The 18,066-nt window shown below is 42.6% G+C and overlaps 1 protein-coding gene across 5 annotated transcripts in view; it reads right to left on the bottom strand.

Moving 5' to 3' along the window:
- The window catches only part of WWP1 (WW domain containing E3 ubiquitin protein ligase 1), an 86,084-nt gene that overhangs the window by 62,195 nt on the left and 5,823 nt on the right, over nt 1–18,066 (bottom strand). For 4 of the 5 annotated variants that reach the window (XR_010378493.1, XM_031441395.2, XM_064480922.1 and 1 more), the window contains exons 2-3: nt 7,039–7,083; nt 3,542–3,637 (exon numbers count right to left, since the gene is read on the bottom strand). The gene's annotated coding sequence lies outside the window, so the exon portion shown is untranslated. The remainder of the gene's footprint in view (nt 1–3,541; nt 3,638–7,038; nt 7,084–18,066) is intronic. The other variant, XM_031441396.2, reaches the window with a different exon arrangement.

Below are 18,066 nucleotides of genomic sequence, written 5' to 3'. Positions count from 1 at the left end.
CATGAAGTAGAAAAAAAGGTAACAGGACTAACGAAGTCAGAGCTCTTAGAAAACACTCAAATAAACACCTGGCAAGACTGATGAAGGGTAAGTAAAATAAAACAACAGAAAAAGCCTCATAACAGAACAACATATCTAGGGACATACGTCACATACGTCGCAATGCAGATACGAGCTGGGAAAGGAGAGACAATGAAACGGCCCTGATACTATCGATATGGAAAGAATTAAATTGGATCCCTACCTCACATCATATACAAAATCAATTCAAAATAGACTAGTTTCATACTAATGTGAAAAGGCAAACTTTAAAACTTCTAGAAGAAATTACAGCAGAAAACTATTGTTTTATGTCCTCCTCCCAAAATGCAAAGGTTCCTTAAACAAGCATACTAACCAAAGAAGAAAAGAGTGAATATTCTGACGATGTGGAAACTGAGAACTTCTGTTTACCATAAAACATCACAAAGAAGACTTAAAAGACTTAAGAAAAAGAAGACAAGCCACAAACTGGGAGATACTCACACAATGTGAAACTGATTAAAGATTAGTATTTAAACTATATGAGAACTTCTACCAAAAATGAGAAAAAGACAACACAGTAGGCAAATGAGCAAAAAAAACCTGAGCAGAAATTTCACAGACAAGGAAACCTGTTAGGCCAATAAGCATTTAAAAAGATGCAGAATCTCATTATTCATCAAAGAAATACAAGTTAGGACCACATGAGATGTTATTTTCAACTCACTAGAATGGTAAGGACTAGGACTTTGACAGTACCAAATTATGGCAAAAAAAAAGTGGAGCGGTCATAGGTTTTAGCACTGCTAGTACATGTGTAAAAGAGGTAAATAGGTAGGTGTTAAAATTGGTAATATTGCTGGAAAACAATTTGGTATTATCATGTAAAGTCGAACATCTGCATGCCTTTCAATGAGCAGTTCTAGATAAAGACTATAAAAATTTTTGTACTTTTGTGCCAAGTATAAGCACTCTTCGTAATAGCAACAACAACAAAAATCCCCAAATATTCCAAGGTAGAAAAATGGTGAAAGGAATCAGGCTGACACACAGTGGAGCATCACAGAGCAGTGAGCATGAATGAGCCACAGCTGCAGGCGAGCACTTGGACGGCTCTTGGGGATGTAACAGTAACTGAAACAAGACCAAAGGAGCTGCGAGTGTTAACATCTCCCTCTCACTGAGTCCCACCGCCAAGATTTAACATTCTACACTGAGGTCATCAAGAAGTGCTTCCAACCCCTCACGACAAAGAAGAAAGAAATGAATTACTTCAGCAGTTAACTTGACCTCATCTTTGGCTATGCATTTCTTTTGAAAATGCCATGATTCTATGATAGAAAAAGACACCTGGAAACCTCGGGGCACTGTGGATCCTGAGTCTCAAAAGCTCATATGATCACCAACTGAACGAAGCCCACAGAAGAACGGCTGGGGTCCAAGGACAATCCAATGACAAGCCTGTGGAGCTGGCTGGCACTCTCTGGAGTCATAAAACCCTGACCCCTGGGCTTTCTGTGTGCCTGGAGCCTACTGACACCGTAACCCCCACTGCCTGCTACAGGACCCTTTGTGCACCTGCATTTCTGCAAGATATAAAACACCTTCTCCTGATGTGTGTTTATCCTAACACAACTCACTGCCCCAGGGGATGGCCTGGCTCACTATATCCTAACACCCGAGGCAGGCAGGCCTCACATCCTGCCCTTGCCAAGGTCATAAAACCTACTGTTCAGAGAAGTCCCTGACAGATCTGACAACTAGTCAGGTCCCTGTGCACAAACTGATCACGCAGCCCCCTCCTCCTTGTGTGCACAGCCCCCTCCCTTCAATAAAAGACCCTGCATGTCCCCCCACCCCACCCCTCCAACGCTCATGGAGGCATCTGTGCGGCCCACTTGCCTGCAGCAGTGTAACCAGCAAACTTTCCTGAACTCTTCTTGGCCTCTGGTAATTCTTCACCAACCCGTGTTACCGGCCCACCGTGCGTGTATAACCCACAACAGTCTTCCAAGGAGTGCACTATAAATCTAAGAGAACTCTTCTGCCAAAACGGAAAAAGGAGTGTGTGGAAATAGATCTTCCACATTTCTGCACTCTAGATAAGCTTTATTTTATATGTGGTACCGTAATATCCACAGTCCAAAAATAAGTCTCCAGGATTATTTTCTTGTTACAAATTTGAATGTGCATTCTGAGAATGTTTTATGATGCTTGAATGTTTTCTTCGAAATGCACAGATTTATAAATTAAGACTTTTCTCTATAATAAAATACCACTTGTGCAAGCTTTAAAAAGACTCTGGGGGGAACAGCTCAAGTGGTAAAGTGCATGTTAAGCATGCATGAGGTCCTGGGTTCAATCCCCAGTACCTTCATTAAATTTTTTTTTTTGAATAAAGAAAAAGACTCTAAAATATAACTATTAAGCTCAAACAAAGAAATATATTTGTGGTAATACTGCTTTTAAAAAGAGGAGATAAAAAACCAAATTCAGATCAGCAGTGGCTTCAGAGGGCTGGGGAAAGGCAGGAATGTGGGACTACGGCGGGGCTCACAGACCGCTCCTTAACTGTGTTGGAACTGGTTTGGTGGTTGGTCCCCAAATGTTTGTTTTTACTATGAACTTCCATATGTTATATGTAATCTGGCATGTTCAAATTACAGAAGTTTTAAAAATGTAAAGAAAGAAATGGAAGGCAAGGAGGTAGACATAGGACAGGGCAGATCACTGATTCACCAAACACACTGCTGGCTGGGGGTGCGTCTGGAGCCTGAGAAGAAGAGGTAAAGACACAGCTTTCGTACAGATGCTGCGTAGTCAGCCTTCCAAGAAAAAGATGTTTCTTCTCTGTACAGTAAGTAAGGAACCCAAGGATAAGTGAAGGTGTTGATTCATTTGGAGGGAGATTAAAAGAAAATTGAGGGACTTCAGTAGTGAATTAGACAGAAAGGTAATTGCTGAGGATAAAGGCATAGGATAAGTTACTTGAAAGGAATTGTAAAGTTTAAATAAAAACTTTAAGGTTAAACTTTACATTTCAAACACTGTGCAGACTGGGAAACTGCCAACCAGGCAAGAGACTGTCTGCTCCAACTGCTTAAAACTCTTTCTGAATCCAGATTCCCACCTCCACGCTATTTTCTCCCTTTGTTCTGTATAAATCAATCCTCAGACTCAAGAGCGCATGCCTACAGCAGCCAGGAAATGCAAACTTAAACTGCAAACGACAGAGACGGTTCCAAATGGTTCTATTTTGCCTGAAGATGGAAGATACACAGCAAATAAAATTATCTATTTCAACACACAATCAGTTCTCACACTTCATTTAATAACATAAAGTTGCGTGGCACTTAAAAACACACATAATGTACTATTACATACATTCTTTAATGTAAGCGTCACAATAAACACTGTGTGAGTGGGGAGGTACTGCTTCCAGCTTATAGATGAAGATATTGTACAGTTTAACTATTAAATATATATAGTCTTGGTTTAAAAAAAGTTGTTAATCACTTACTCTGCACCAGGAACTGTTCTAGACACTGTGGATATAAAGCTGAGTAAGACACGATTCCTTCTTTCAAGGAGCTCATAGTCTAGTGAGGAGACAAACCTGTAAGCAAATAAACAGCTTTCAGCAAGACAGTTACTAAAATAGAATCAAAATGCCAAGTGGCACATCTGGGGCACACGAGAGAAAATGGATAATCTACCCTACAGGAACTTGGAAAAGGTTCACAGAGAAGGTGAACTTCTGAATGAACCGTCTGCAAGTGCCACTCTTCAAGAGAGAATTACGGGATGTCTGGAGGGTTCACAGGACGACTGGTCTGGCTGGAAACAGGCTGCAACCTGGTGAAAGGGACGAGGCCGACAGGCAGACGGGGTAATCTGCACTGTGCAGGGTCCCCCGGGGTAGCTCGTGTGGTATTCAGGACACACCTCGCGCAGTGGTTCAAAGCTTATCCTGAAGGTAACTGACAGACACCGGCAGATTTCAACAACGAGAACTGCATTTTAGAACAGTAACTTTGGCAGCAGTGGGGCTAGATTTAAAATAGTGCATTTATCTGAACCAGAGCCCTGCTGGTGTGAAGGAAAAAGCTCAGCGTGTGTGTAAGATCTCTGACCCAACGATTACCAGATAGTGGAGGGTCAGAAAGAAGTACTCTGAACAACCCGAATCCCCCACTTCACTGTCTGGGTGGATGCTGGCACCGCAACCGGGACAGGGAACAGAAGGAGGAGCAAACTGTGGGAGACGAGGCTTTCAAGAGCCAGCTCTGCTGTCAAGACTGCTTGGATTCCATTTCCACTTCTGCCACCTAACAGCTGTGTGACAGAGTGCGGCAAAAGAAAAAACAAAGTCTTGAGTTTTAGCAAACTTTCAAGTGAACCAGTTATTCATCCAAATGAATTTAGGTCATAACCTATGCCCAGAGGATATGGCCATTTTAACTTAAGCTGATTATGTGCAACCCAACCCTTTAAAGAAAATGCCACAGAGCTGTATAAAGGTTCGTTATTATTCAACTGCAAAGAACAGGGAGTCCTGAATGCAGATAAGCATCTATATTCCCAGTCCTCCAAGGTTACAGAACTATCAACTCCTCACTCAGAAGAGTATCTTAATTGCCTACGTACCTCAGGATGTCATTCTTAAGTCAGAAGCTACAGATCTGATCCATTTTGCACACTATGCATGGAATTAAGAAAAGCCAGAGAAATATCGTCACGTATCTATCTGCCTGGATCAATTAATAAACACGCTTACTGTCTAGAATGTAAAGCAGGTATGGCAAGGGCACAAAAAATGGCAGAAGACAAAGCCCCAGTTTCCATACCAGCAGTCTAGCTTTGAAGACAGTATGAATACACAGTAACACCTCAGTAACAAGACAGAATGGCACACAGCAGCTGCTGGAGAAGTTCAGTCCAATGACTGTGGAACTTGAAAGGTTAGAAAACCTGCATTTAGGCAAAACTGCTGTATCAACAGCACAAAATTTAAAGCTCAGTGAATATGGCAAAAATAAAGATAGATGAACAGAACCCCCCTCCCCCGAAGATACCCAAGATTCAGCAACCCTCAAGCAGAGAGTAAGCATTTATAAAAGCATGAACTACAAAACAGAGGATTTAATGTAAAACAATACAGGAATATTACTTCTATACAGAGATTACTTATGAAAATACGTCGTCAGTCATTTCAATGAATTTATAAAGCAGGACAGTAAACAAGAGTGCGACCAACTCATCCTGGTGTGCCCAGGACCATCCAGCTTTTGATCTGCCTCTTGGGAAAAGTCTCAGTCCTGGGCACACCGGGATCCTCCTTTCCTAGGAGTAACCGTGAGAAACAACAGAATGGCTCTAATTGCACAGAAGGCTTTTTTGATGTGTCTCAAGGGTATGTTTTCAGTGGAATCCTGTTGGAATGAAGCATAATCCTGATAGATTTTACAACTTCTGTATGACCTAAATATTCAGAGAGGAAAAATCGGTTTTATAGGGACCACTTATCACCAGGCCTCAATTTCGCACCCCTGGGACCACACGTTGGCAGACGGGAAGAGGAAGCAGCAGAAGCTTTCTCCACACCCAGTGCCTCTCAACAACCCAGAACCATTTACTTTCCCCAAACGCGCCGAATAATCACCACTGTGGTCTCCTTAGGACCTGAAGACACTTGCAACCTCCCGAGCGGCTTCCTAACCATCCTGCTGTTCTTCCCCACCTCACGCCATCACCTGCACTCCAGCCCCCAAATCTGTGCCAACAACCCCCGGCCCTGAATCTTGCTGATTTCCGTCCCACAGACTAGCGGGGACGACCCCACCCAGGCCTTGGAGCGCCCGCTACTCGGCTCCCCATCTCTGATCAGTTACCTCTACCACTACTCCGCCTTCAGATTCTGCCCACGTAACTCAGGACCCTCGGCCCCCGGCTCTCCCATTCCAGCAGCACCTGGTGGCAACCCCATCACCACTCCGCCTGCACAGCACTTCCCGCTCTGAACTGAACCGTCACATTCCCTCCCGCAAGGAAACGGGCTCAGAACGACTCTTCCCAATGTGAACAATGCAACATGAACATTATCTTTAATTCCTACTCCGCCTCCCAGGGGGCCTCCCTTCCCAGGATCTCTCAACCACTGTGCCTTTCCAACTCTGCCTTCAAGAAAACTTGGTGCAAAGGTCTCAATACATACTTCTAATTGTTTGGGACAGAAGCTAGCTGATTTCTTAAAAAGTTGTCTTGTCCACACTGATCTCGCTACGTAAATTTCATTGATTAATCCTCGCAAGTGCAAATATCACCCTCCTGATGCTTCCAAGTGCCACAGGGTGAGAAGGAACAACACCTGTCAACGGTGCCATCCCAGTGACGTGGCGCGCACCAGCAGACTCCCCCAGGCACAGGGCTATAAAGATGGGCACCACGGGGACCTTCTACCCTCCAACTACGGTGCGGGTGTTTATTTGACTCTGAAAATGCCTACCTAATCACAGGACCTGAAAAACACATCTTTCTCTCCTCTCTTTCTGTACTTTCAATCAATTTCAAAGTCCCTTTTGGTGCACAGTATATGGCACTTTATGGGAAGAGCAAGGAAGTGTTTTTTATGAGGGAAATGTATTTATCTTCAAAATGCTGAATTTCCTAAGTTAATATTAATACCAACTCTTATCACTTATCTCCACCCAATTTCAGATTTTCAGCCAGAGGAGGTAAATATATTAATTTTCCCCAAGACTTCTGGCTCTGTTTTCACTCATCTTCCAATTTTTACCTCCACTTCTCCAGCGACACAAATCTAGGTCTCTTTTCCTGACTTTTATTTTTCAGATAAATCGCACACCTCCCCTTTCGTTAAGTTCATTCTCTTGCTATTTTTCACCTAACTCACCTTCTTGTGTACAATGAGTCTACATTCACCCATTATTTTTTTTATTTTTAAGTGCTACTTCTCTCAAACAATTACACGGAAAACCCACTTTACAATTAACTTACCTCAAAATTTCTCTCATTTATCTGTGTATCTGCTGCTACTTCAACCTAATAATCAAAAAAAATTTTAATATAAATTTTTAATATAAAATATAATATATAAATATATAATATATAATATATAAATTTTTAATATAAAAAATTTTTTAAAGAATCTTACATTGAAATTCACCATACACATTGCAATTGTAATTTTCTAAGCACTAAGTCTTGATCCAAATCTAGATTCTCTTTTTACTGCCAATTTTAACTGTTTCCAAAGTATATGAATGCCTTGTTTTCAAAATTAGTCTATATAATCAATCTGCTCTAAACCATCAGTTACACAATTAATACAAATTTCTTTCCCTTTCTCAAATCAACAAACAGGCCCCTCACTGTGACAGCTGCAGAGCCTTACTGAACACAGCCTCACGCCTCCTCAAATTATCACAGCACACGCCCTCAGACCTACTGCCCAGGAACTTCCTGCAATTTATTTCCTTGTTGTTCTTCATTAAAAATTCACCATTCACAGAAATGCAAGCCCAGTAGCTAGTCAAACTATTTAATTCAATTCTCTTCCTCAATCTAGTTAATTCTAATCAAGTTACTTCTAGATTCTGGGTACTTTAAATTCCATCGACCGCCCTGCCTTCGAAATAGCCTTTCATCACAGCAAGGCTCCGTCACAGCACAAAACACGATCAGAGCAACTTTACCTCCTCTGCTTTTTCTATCAAAGCACTTGCTTCTGATTAATAAAAAGAAATAGTTACAATTACCTACCCAACGCAAAACTAACCATGCGCCCTTTCAAGCAAAATGTGTTTCACATAAACTTCAATCCAGCAAAATTTACAGGGTCTACTTGTCTATACAGAATGCAAATTCCTCCCCAAAAAAGTAATAAATAATTAATAACAGACTTTGGACAGAGGACTAGAGGCTAACCTAGCAGTGACCATGACACACCAAAGAAAAGGCCAGTCCGGAAGATCAAGTATCAAAGATATTTCTATTCTGAGCTGACCCAAGTGCCAGTTTTTCCTCTTTTCCAAGTCAAAGGTTACCAATTAAAAAAAAAAAAATTACATTTACTGCAAACTTAATATAAAATTCTAAACACCTAGTAACATTAGAAGTTACAAGAAACTCAAGTCTGACCCTGTCAACTAAACCTTCACTTACAGAAGACTTTCAGACTGACTGATTGGGGGGGAGGTCGAGGGAGGACAAATGATTGAAAATAAGAACACACTGTTCACCAGAGTCTACTCTGAATTTGGATTTGAATGTCTGCTCCCACGTTTACTTAGAGGCAGTGGAACAGTGGTTAAGAGTAAATTCTGCAGCCAGACTGCTCAGGTCCGGATCCTGGCCCCACCTGACTAAGTTGGACCAGTGGCGAGCTCCTGTAGCCCACAGTGCCTCAGTTTTCTATATTTATAATATGAGAAAGATAATAGTACCTACTTCATAGGGTTATTAAGAGAATTAAATGAGTTAATATTGACAAATCGCTTAGAAAACTGCCTCGCACATAACAAATGCTTAACAGCTTAACAAGTAAGTTGACACGACCTCTGACAAGTAACTGAAACTCTCTAAGCAGCAGATGTCTCAGGAGAGGTCAATGCTGTGTAAGCACTTTGTGAATTACAAAGTGCTGTCTAAATGCTAAACATTAAGAATATAACATGACAAGAACAATGATATTAAATGAGAGACAATGTTTTGAAAACTATAGCACTTCTAGAAAAATACACACAGTTCTGCTGTATTTACTGCAATTTTATCAGTTAATTTTTCTGAATACTGAGATTACTCTTAAAACTTAATGTTTTGGCCTTTTGGGACACTCATCCCCATCTACTTATTTTAAATCATTTCTGATGCAGATTCTTATAAAAATATACCACACATGCTCACGTCTCTGAAAATGAAGCCGATGCCCCTTCCTTCCAAAGGGACGAGTACCCACGTGACTTTCACCTCCTAGGATAGTCCTCCCTATCCTCCCTTATGCCCTCCTCTTTCTTGGCCATCAAACAGACCTGGGGCTCAGAGACTATTAAAACAAGGCAAAACAAGAGCAATAAAAAAAAGAGAGGGAGAAAAGACAAATGCTTTGACTACCTGACTTCTTCAAATAGTCAACCTTCTTTCTCACCTCCAACTCACTCCTCCACTCAGGCAGTCTGGTTGCCACCTCCCCACTCTGGCATCTCCCCTCCTCTTCCACGACCAAACAGGGGCCACCTCGTGCCCATTTCCTCCGGGACCTCCATGCGCCCTCAGACAAGGGTTCACTCAGTAAGCACAGACTGGGTCTCCATGCTCTCCCTATGAAATCCTGACTCAAGCCTCTAATTTTTCCAGTAGAAGAGAATCAACTTACCATGGGGCAAAACAGAGCTGGTCAAATAAACAAACTAGATATTAGGTACTTCTTTTAACAATTTTCCTGAATTAAGTCACTCAGCACATGCATAGACTAGGCACACTTCCAGGCAGGGTGTCAAACATTAGGAATACAAAAGCCATCTAAGATACGCTCTTTGCCCTTGGTGGGTTTATAACACGGCAGTGGGAAAGGATGGTTGGCAGCCCCAAGCTCCCTGGTAGGGCCGTGCAGAGAACGCTACAACAGAACAACAGAGAAGCACCTAGACCAGACCGTGGGACAGGTGGAGAGGCGTCAGGAAAGGCCCCGGAGACGGCGACAGGTGAGCTGCGGAAGGATGCCCACGCAGGCGCTGTACACACGAGAGGACACAGGTGCCGTCAAGACAACAGCGCGCCGAGGAGCGAGACCACCAATGCGGGCAGCGCATCCACGAGAAGTTCTGCTCCGGGGAGGGTGTGGAGAGGGGGAGCGCCAGAGGTGAAACCTGATGAAACCATGACGAGCTAAGAAAGCCACAGAGAGCCAACGAACTTTCAGCGGGGCAGGAACATAGCGACAAACTTGGGGAAAACTGCTCTAACGGCGTTGTGAGGGTAGCCTGAGGGTAGGCTCGGCCTGAAACAGAGGAAGACGCAGAGATGTTAAGGACGGGAGTCTGTAACTGGTGGGCTAACCAGACGCAGGAATAAAGAAAGGGGGGCTAGGATGCCTTCTCACCACCTCCACACAGCCCTCTTCTCCTGGCTGCACCCAAACAGCGAGCACACGTGCTCCCTGCCCCGTCCCTCTCCCCCACTCCCCAACTCTCTTCCACACCATATCCATCCTCTGGATCCAGCAGTCAGGATGAGCTTTCCACAACAGGATGCATCGCAACAACTGTGAACACTCCAACGTGCTCTCATTTTAACGACAATAAATCCAGACTCATACGTGGCCCCGAGTGATCTGCTGCCCCCACAGCTCTCACTGGCACGCTTGCCATCCCTAACTGGATTACCTTGTGCTGCCCAGGGACCTCTGTGTTCACTGCTCCACCCGAGAGTCCCCTGGCTGCCTTCTCGGTCTTAAGGCTCAACTCAAACACAATCCGTTCAGAAAGAACCTCCAGCCAGCCCAGGCACTGCAGAAGCCTCACCCCTCCAGCTCTGCCACCCCACCCTGTTTTACCTTTCCTAGTAATTCTCAATTATTTATGCTCATATATTTTGTCTTCTCACTCCTATCCTATCCCCACCCCCGCCTCCAAGGACAGAGACTCCACCTCATTCATCACTCTACTCCCAAAATGCAAGCTGAAGCCTGGTGGAGGGAAGGACCCCTCAAAATACTACTGACTGACCAAGACAGAGCGCAGAAAAGAGAGAGATGCTGGAGGCAAAGGGAGGCGTAACATCCCATAAGCACAGCCCAAGAGCAAACTGAAGCCACCTGCTGTGGCAGGCGCTCTGTGAATGCACATGCAATCACCCAGGAAAGGCCTGCTGCATACAGTCAGCAGAACAGACAGCACCTAGGAACACAGCACTGAAGGGCTGACCAGGAGAGGAGGACCATGCTCAGGGCTGAAGAAAACAAGAAAACCTCAAGAAAGAATTTCAAGAAGAGTGGCCACGCCCACCAAGTACCCTAGTAAGATCAGCAGGAAGAGGAAACTGTTTACTGGACTGCATGGATGCTCCCAGGCCCTGAGCAGGAGCAATCTGGACAGAGTGGCAGGACCAGAAGCCAGCAGCTGAGAAGCAATGAACAGCCAGAAACGTCTGCTCAGATATTTGACTGTGAAAGAAAAGAGATACGGGCTTAAAGGGAGGTGTGCATAGGTTTGATTTTGAGGATAGGAGAGACCTGCACATGTTTTCAGGCAGGAAGAAGCTGAAGTCACTGAAGAGAATGATGACTAAGACCAGACCTCTGAGGAGGCAGGCCAGGCTGAGATGTCACGCAGAGGCAGACACACAGCGCTCACGCTGAGACCAGAGAGAGAGAAGGATGCGTGAGAAGGCAGAGAACTCTGAAATGATCTGGGAAGAAAGTTAAGGAGGTTTTACCAACCGATTCCCTCAGTGAAGAAGGCCCTGGGAATACAATGGTCAGCAAACAGACAAAATCCCGTCTTAACAGGCATGTGGCCAGGGAAGGAATCCGAGGCAGGCGGAGCAGACTTGGGGCCCATTAGCAGCAGCACCAAACCCCGCAGACGTGTCCCACGTGTGACTTTCCAGGGCACTTTTATGTTCATGCTTAGAAGCAAAGACACGTTAGAGCAGTTCAGAGCACAGGCTGCAGAAGAGAAAAAGCCACACACACTCCAGCTACCATCAAACCACCTCTGGTTATTCATCTGCATTATGTACACACCGTCGTTCACTAAAATCCAGCTAGAGAAAATAAAATACCTGGTACTCTCCAGAAAAGCTCTTCACCCAGAGCTGACTAACGACACGTGTTTCTGACCCACCACCAGTTATCTTCAACCTGGCTGCCACATCTCACTCGCCTGGGGATACTACGTGATTCTCACAGACACGTTTGGGTACCAATGACCTCCTACATGTGATTCCCACCACTCATCTTCCAAATTTCCTACCAGCCCCCAAGATTCAGCTCAAGCAAACATGGTGTTCCAACCATGACACTGTAAATTTCTATATTAGTACCCATCTTTACAATTCCAGCCCCTCGCCCATTGCTCAGCCCCTGCTATACACTCAAAGAAGTGTGCTAAATGAAGATTTACAATTAATAGAACATTAAACCTGTAGAATTGGTTAGAGTGGTTAGGTTAAAAAAAATGTACCTATAGAGCACAGAACTGAAACTTTAAATTAAAATGTTATAAAGGAAACCCCGTGCAAGTAGGGCACTAAACCACCCACACCCTCTCCCGCCTTTGCCCTGGTAATTCTGATCTCCAAGTCCACGTTCACCTCACCAGTGGGATTTCACATCCACGCTCACAATAAAAGCTCAGTACAAAAATGTCTAATATAAAAGTAAAGGACAAATGTTACATAAAATGTTCATTTCATTTATTAAACACTCAAACGTCCAAAAGTGTATAAACAAAGTATGTAAACAAAAGCTTATTAAACTTGGACACGCTGTCCCTAACTAAATATTCAAAGTAACTCAGAGTCATATGCTAATCCCCAAATCATATCTCAGTTGGACTCTAAAAGTCTGGGGGAAAAGACGGCTGCTTAGAACACAGCACAAACTTTCCCAACAGAAATGTTATCACTGCTGGTGAGATACCGAGACCAAACCACAAAAACCTACCAGACCCATGAGAGCTGAAACACTCGCACTGTCCAAAGAAACTTAACTGTTTCAGAGCTTCCACAGATATGTATTTGTATGCATATGAAAAAAAAAAAAAAAGCAAACTTCCAAAATCAATTGCTGAGAAGAAGTACCAAAAGCACTCTGCATGGTGCCTGGCACACGGTAAAGAGTGACAGCTTTTTTTCCCCCTAGTCTCCCTGACTGCAAATTTTTGTGTTCCTCAAAATAGCTTTACTTTTCTCACTGCATTCTACACTCTAAGTTCCAGCGTGGAGGACAAATCCTGGCTACTGGCCTTGGATCCACCATGTCTCTCTCAAAGCCTGGCACACAGGAGTGTTTAACATTAATTAGACGATGATATTTGGATACTGTCAACGTTTTGAATCTTAAAAACAACTAAGTAAACACAGGCTTAAAACCAGAGTCTTACTTAGTTTCTAGGTGCTCTTTTAAATGAACTACTGCACTTTTCAAATAGATCTTTTTTTACTTTAAAATTACATCAAAATGAAAAGAAAAAAGTGTGAAAATTCATGTAGAAAATACCCCTCCAAGAGTTACCAGCTTAGAAAACACTGCTCTGGACAACAGTCTCATTAAGCGGCTGAATGCGCCAGGGCATCTAAACTGCCCTGGGCCTTGGCAACCTTACTAAGAAATGGGGGAGCGGAGGGTAGAGCTCAGTGGTAGAGCATGTGCTTAGCATGCACAAGGTCCTGGGTTCAAACCCCAGTACCTCCATTAATAATTTTTTTAAGTAAGTAAATAAATACCTAATTAACTACCTCCCCAATTTTTTTTTTAAAAAAATGGAGGACAGAACATATTAAGATTGTCTAGCTTAGAACCACTTGACTGTAACCACTGCACATTCATGAAAACATGAAAGCAGCAACCATCCAGGATCTTTGCACCAGCCGAACTTGCAGCTGTCTTCATTTCTGTACCATTATTTTCTTTCCTCCAATAGACTGTTTTTTAACAAAGTTGCGACCCTAGTGTACAAATCACTTTATTTTCCACTCCCTACCCACCCCCCCATTTATAGTAAGAACTGCGGGTTACAAATCTGAGCCCTTGGCCAACATCAGAGAACAATTTAATTTATGCTTGTAGTTGTGAAAACAACTTTGGCAACAATTTTCTGGAAGGCCACAAGATGGTGATGTTGCACTATAAAATGCACCTTTAAAAAAGAATCAAATACTCGATACCAACCTTCCGAAAAATGAAAATAATAGTTTTCCTCCACTGCATGTAAGGGATACCAAAAATGTTTGCACTCTGTTTACTAGAAAACATTAATGAGGAAGAAAATATCTTCATCAAATCCAGCAGCAACTATTGTAGTTTTTAAGCTAGACAGTTATGGTCCTTAAAAATAAACTAAAAACCCAGGCCTCTGGCACTATTACTGTGTCCTTGATCACAGTCATCTCTCCTTCCCTCCTTGCTCCATCCCCTTCAAAAAAAAAGAAACACGTTTTTACTTTCATAATTACTCTTAATTTAGGTACATAATTTCTATTTCTCTGTTTTAAAAGAATTGATACTAAAATTTATGTCCATCAAACAAAGGCAAACTACACCAAAATGAAATGAAATTGTTTCTTTTAATTTGCTATAATTTCTCAGTTTCTTATAATACTATTATGTTGACAATGGCAAATTACCAAAACTTTTCAAACAGAAAATGTTTCCATTTGGTAATTTTTCCCATGCCTTAGTATCAGTAGAACAGGTTTCCCATTCCTGTGCTGCCTAATGTCAATTAAGAAAAAAAAAATTCAAATAACAGCATCTTAAAACCTGGGTTCCAAACTTATAGAATCAACTTAAGTTACACTCCTCAGGCAGAAGAACGAGATGGCCGAGCATAGCTATCTGGGACCTGTGGCACTTATGAGGTTGTGTAAGTGACACAGAAACACGGCCAATCTTAAACCGGGAACCTGCATCCAATCTCAGATGCCCAAAACAGTTAAGAATCACAGTGAACATGAGGCTCCTATTATTGTCAGTCATGCCACAAAAAGAACTCTCTCTAATGTTATCAATTACCCTTCAAAGTCATTATTATTCCTACTAACAGGTGAGGAAAATGAAGTTTCAGGAATTGAAGTCAATTGCCCAGGGACACAGAACTAGTGAAAATCAGGATTGTGAACCCAGATCTCATAGGTTCAAAGTCAATGCTCTTTTCACTACATTTGTGCTACAGAAACATGCTGTAAAATAAGAAATGCTGAGCTAACCCCAAGCCTTAAAACAAGAAGTCTGCTCTATCAGCCTGCTGCTCCTTTTCTCTTATGTATTCATTTTTATTAAAGTATAGTCAGTTTACAATGGTGTGTACATTCTCTTACTTTATCACTTGAGCAACTTCGTAGTTGGGTGGTTTTCTGGGGCTTTTAAGCGACTCATTAAAAATGCTTTTCCTGAAGGTTGAGAAAGAACAAGTAATCTAAAACAGAGAATGCGCAAGAGCACATAAGCCCATTAACAGTGAAAGTGGTAAGCTGCTGGGACTGAGTTTAATAAATCATTTCCATGTATTCTGGGAAAAACATCCAGGCAACTTAACATTCTTACTTTGCAAAGATCAAATTTCATGTAATTATATCATGTAACATCTCATATTTCAAAATCCCACAAACATTTCCATATAAATAATCTGTCATTTGTTTCAACATGGGGTATTTTAACAATATAATACCAGACATTTTTTCCTTCAAACACCCAAATTTTCAAGGTTTGGTACCCTTCAAATACACAGTACTTACTACACCTCATGAAGCAGCAGAAAGCAGAGTCATCAAAGCTCAAGAGCTGAGGCCGAGGCTGACAGGTGATTAACAGACTCATTCAGGGACACAAAGCTTCTTAGTGTCACAGGCCAAAGCCAGGCCTGCTGACAGGGCCAGTACTCCCCTGCACTGCGCTGGTCACTAGGACATCGTGACCCAGACTTATGTTCCCCCCAAAACATGTCCTGATTGTTTGTTTCTAAATACATTAAGGATTCTAATCTGACAGCACCAAGCAGCATGGAGATGCGCTAACTCCAATTCCAGGGCCGATTCCTAGCGTGAGAAGAGCATGCTGGGCCATGTAAGAGAACCCCTTTCAGACTCACACGGACCCAGGCCCAAACTTCAGGTCTACTACTTGGGCACACTGGGCCCCTCCGAGTCTCGTTTTCTTATCTGTAAACTGAAGACACAAAGGCGGTTTTGTGAAGGGGAAAAGAAGTGTTAGCAGTAACTCTAAGAGCCCAGAATTGGCTTTAGACTGGAACACAGAAGATGATGGCCAACCACTGATCATCCCCTAACCCTCCCCCATCACCCCGCCCCCAGTCACACTCGCTGCCACTCTGAGGCACAGAAAGTCCGTCATCGCCCCACCACGCTTCCACAGTGATAACAGGGCAGGAGGCTAGGAGAGGTACCTTCCTCACATGGCCGCGCTGCGAAACCACACAAAGCCAGCTCCCCCACATCAGCAGTTAAGGCTCAGATGGAAATGACATTTAAACACTTGAGAGGAACATCGTACTGCCAAAATCTCTGTTGTAAATACAAGTAACAAGATATTTTAAAGCTACTCAAGTAACAGAACACGATTATTAATTGACTACTCACAAATATTGTTCCTAAGAATTTTAAAGCAGGCTGGTAAAAGTATGAACTTCCGGCTACCCCCATTCTTGGAGGAAAATACCAGAAGCCAAAACAGAGGAACTTTCCAAAATGGGATAATCAATTAGACAGCTAAAACTCTACTCTTGAATAACGTGATTCTTCTCATGTTTAAAATACAGGCACACAATCCACAAATCCAAAACCCTGAAAGCTATAAAGACTGAAACGCTCCTTCCCAGCAACACTGAACGGACCTAAACTCGCTGGGCAGCAGACTCTACCAGATACGTGGCGATTCATTGTCCTTATTTATCCATAATTAAACATTTGCCAAGGAGAGCGCAGGGTGCTGCCCCAAGACGTCACGGGGGTTTAATGCAACGTGGAATATATGGTGCGTTACCTTTCTAAAATTGAAAAATTAATTCTGAAACACATCTGATGCCAAAAACAAGGTATTGTAAACCCACCCTAGTGAACATTCACTGACCTCAGTGTCAGGTTTAAGCCACACAATCCACCTGTGAATAGGTACTCTTATCACCACTTTACATATGAATATCCAGTTTACACATGATAAAGCCAGGGCTTACCCTAAGGTTACCTTGACCAAGATCACTTAGCCGGGAAATAAGAGCCAGAACTCAAATCTAGGTTTGTGTCTCTTGAAGGCCTAATCTCTTAAACAGCCAGCAGTTAAAAGGAAATTTAAATCACAAAGAAAATTTTAAAACAAGTGATGGTTACCAAGACTTCTAATCACAGAACAATGAAATTCCAGAGTACGAGGTATGTTTTCTACTCCGGGTGTTCGCACCTAAACACCACATTTCACAGCTCGCAGGACAAAAAGAGATGAGTTCGTTGTTGCTTTGCTCCCCCCAAAGAACTGGCCACAGTCAGTAAAAACAAACAAGAACAACGGGCTTCTCAAACACATGCCAACTAATCCTTTCCACTCAAATTTAAAAAGAACCATGGGTTTGGCTTTTTTTTTTTTTTAACCACAAAATGTACTAACAAGATAAAAATAAGGTTGATACAAACATAGGTTAAGTTTTTCCAGGAACAGCCCCAATTTGAAGATCTGCTATTCCAATGACAGATGCAGTCACAGGACTGAGGAGGGTTCAAGTGACAAAGACACAGGCCTTCACAGCAAAATTTGGAGAAAATAAGCTTCAAGTTTTTGACTGACTGATCAGTTTAAAATTTAAACCTTCTCTCGTGACTTTCTACCCAAGTCAATGTCCTTAACACTAAGCGATGGCTCTTCCCCACAGAGGCAGATCGTGGGCCCCATCCAAACTACCTTCTCCCCAGAAGACCAAATTCCAAATTAGACACACTTCAATCAAAATCTCAATTTCTGAGTAACTTAAGTGGAAAGCAGTAAGATTATCGGATAAATAAAAACATTATCCAACCTGTTTTAGTAGGCATTTTTAAAAAAGAAATACCTTCGTTCAAAAAAATGTCTTTTGCAGAAGTACGGGGAAATTTTTTGAACAAGGAGTCATGACATCTGCCTCCTGCAGCGTTACTTCTCTCGCCTACATCTTACTGAAATCACCAGGGATCACGTTTCTATAGCTTGTCTGGATCCAGTCCTTGGCAATTATCTTAAGCCTCTTTAAACATCTGATAGGTTCAGATGTTAAGCTCTCTCTGTGTTTACATCATACATGTGTATTTACTGAACACTGT

This window comes from Camelus dromedarius, chromosome 30 (genome assembly GCF_036321535.1).
Source record: "Camelus dromedarius isolate mCamDro1 chromosome 30, mCamDro1.pat, whole genome shotgun sequence".
In the NCBI taxonomy this organism is placed as follows: domain Eukaryota; kingdom Metazoa; phylum Chordata; class Mammalia; order Artiodactyla; family Camelidae; genus Camelus; species Camelus dromedarius.
Note: the sequence above shows the minus strand (reverse complement) of the source record. Positions and strands in the feature narration are given on the sequence as shown.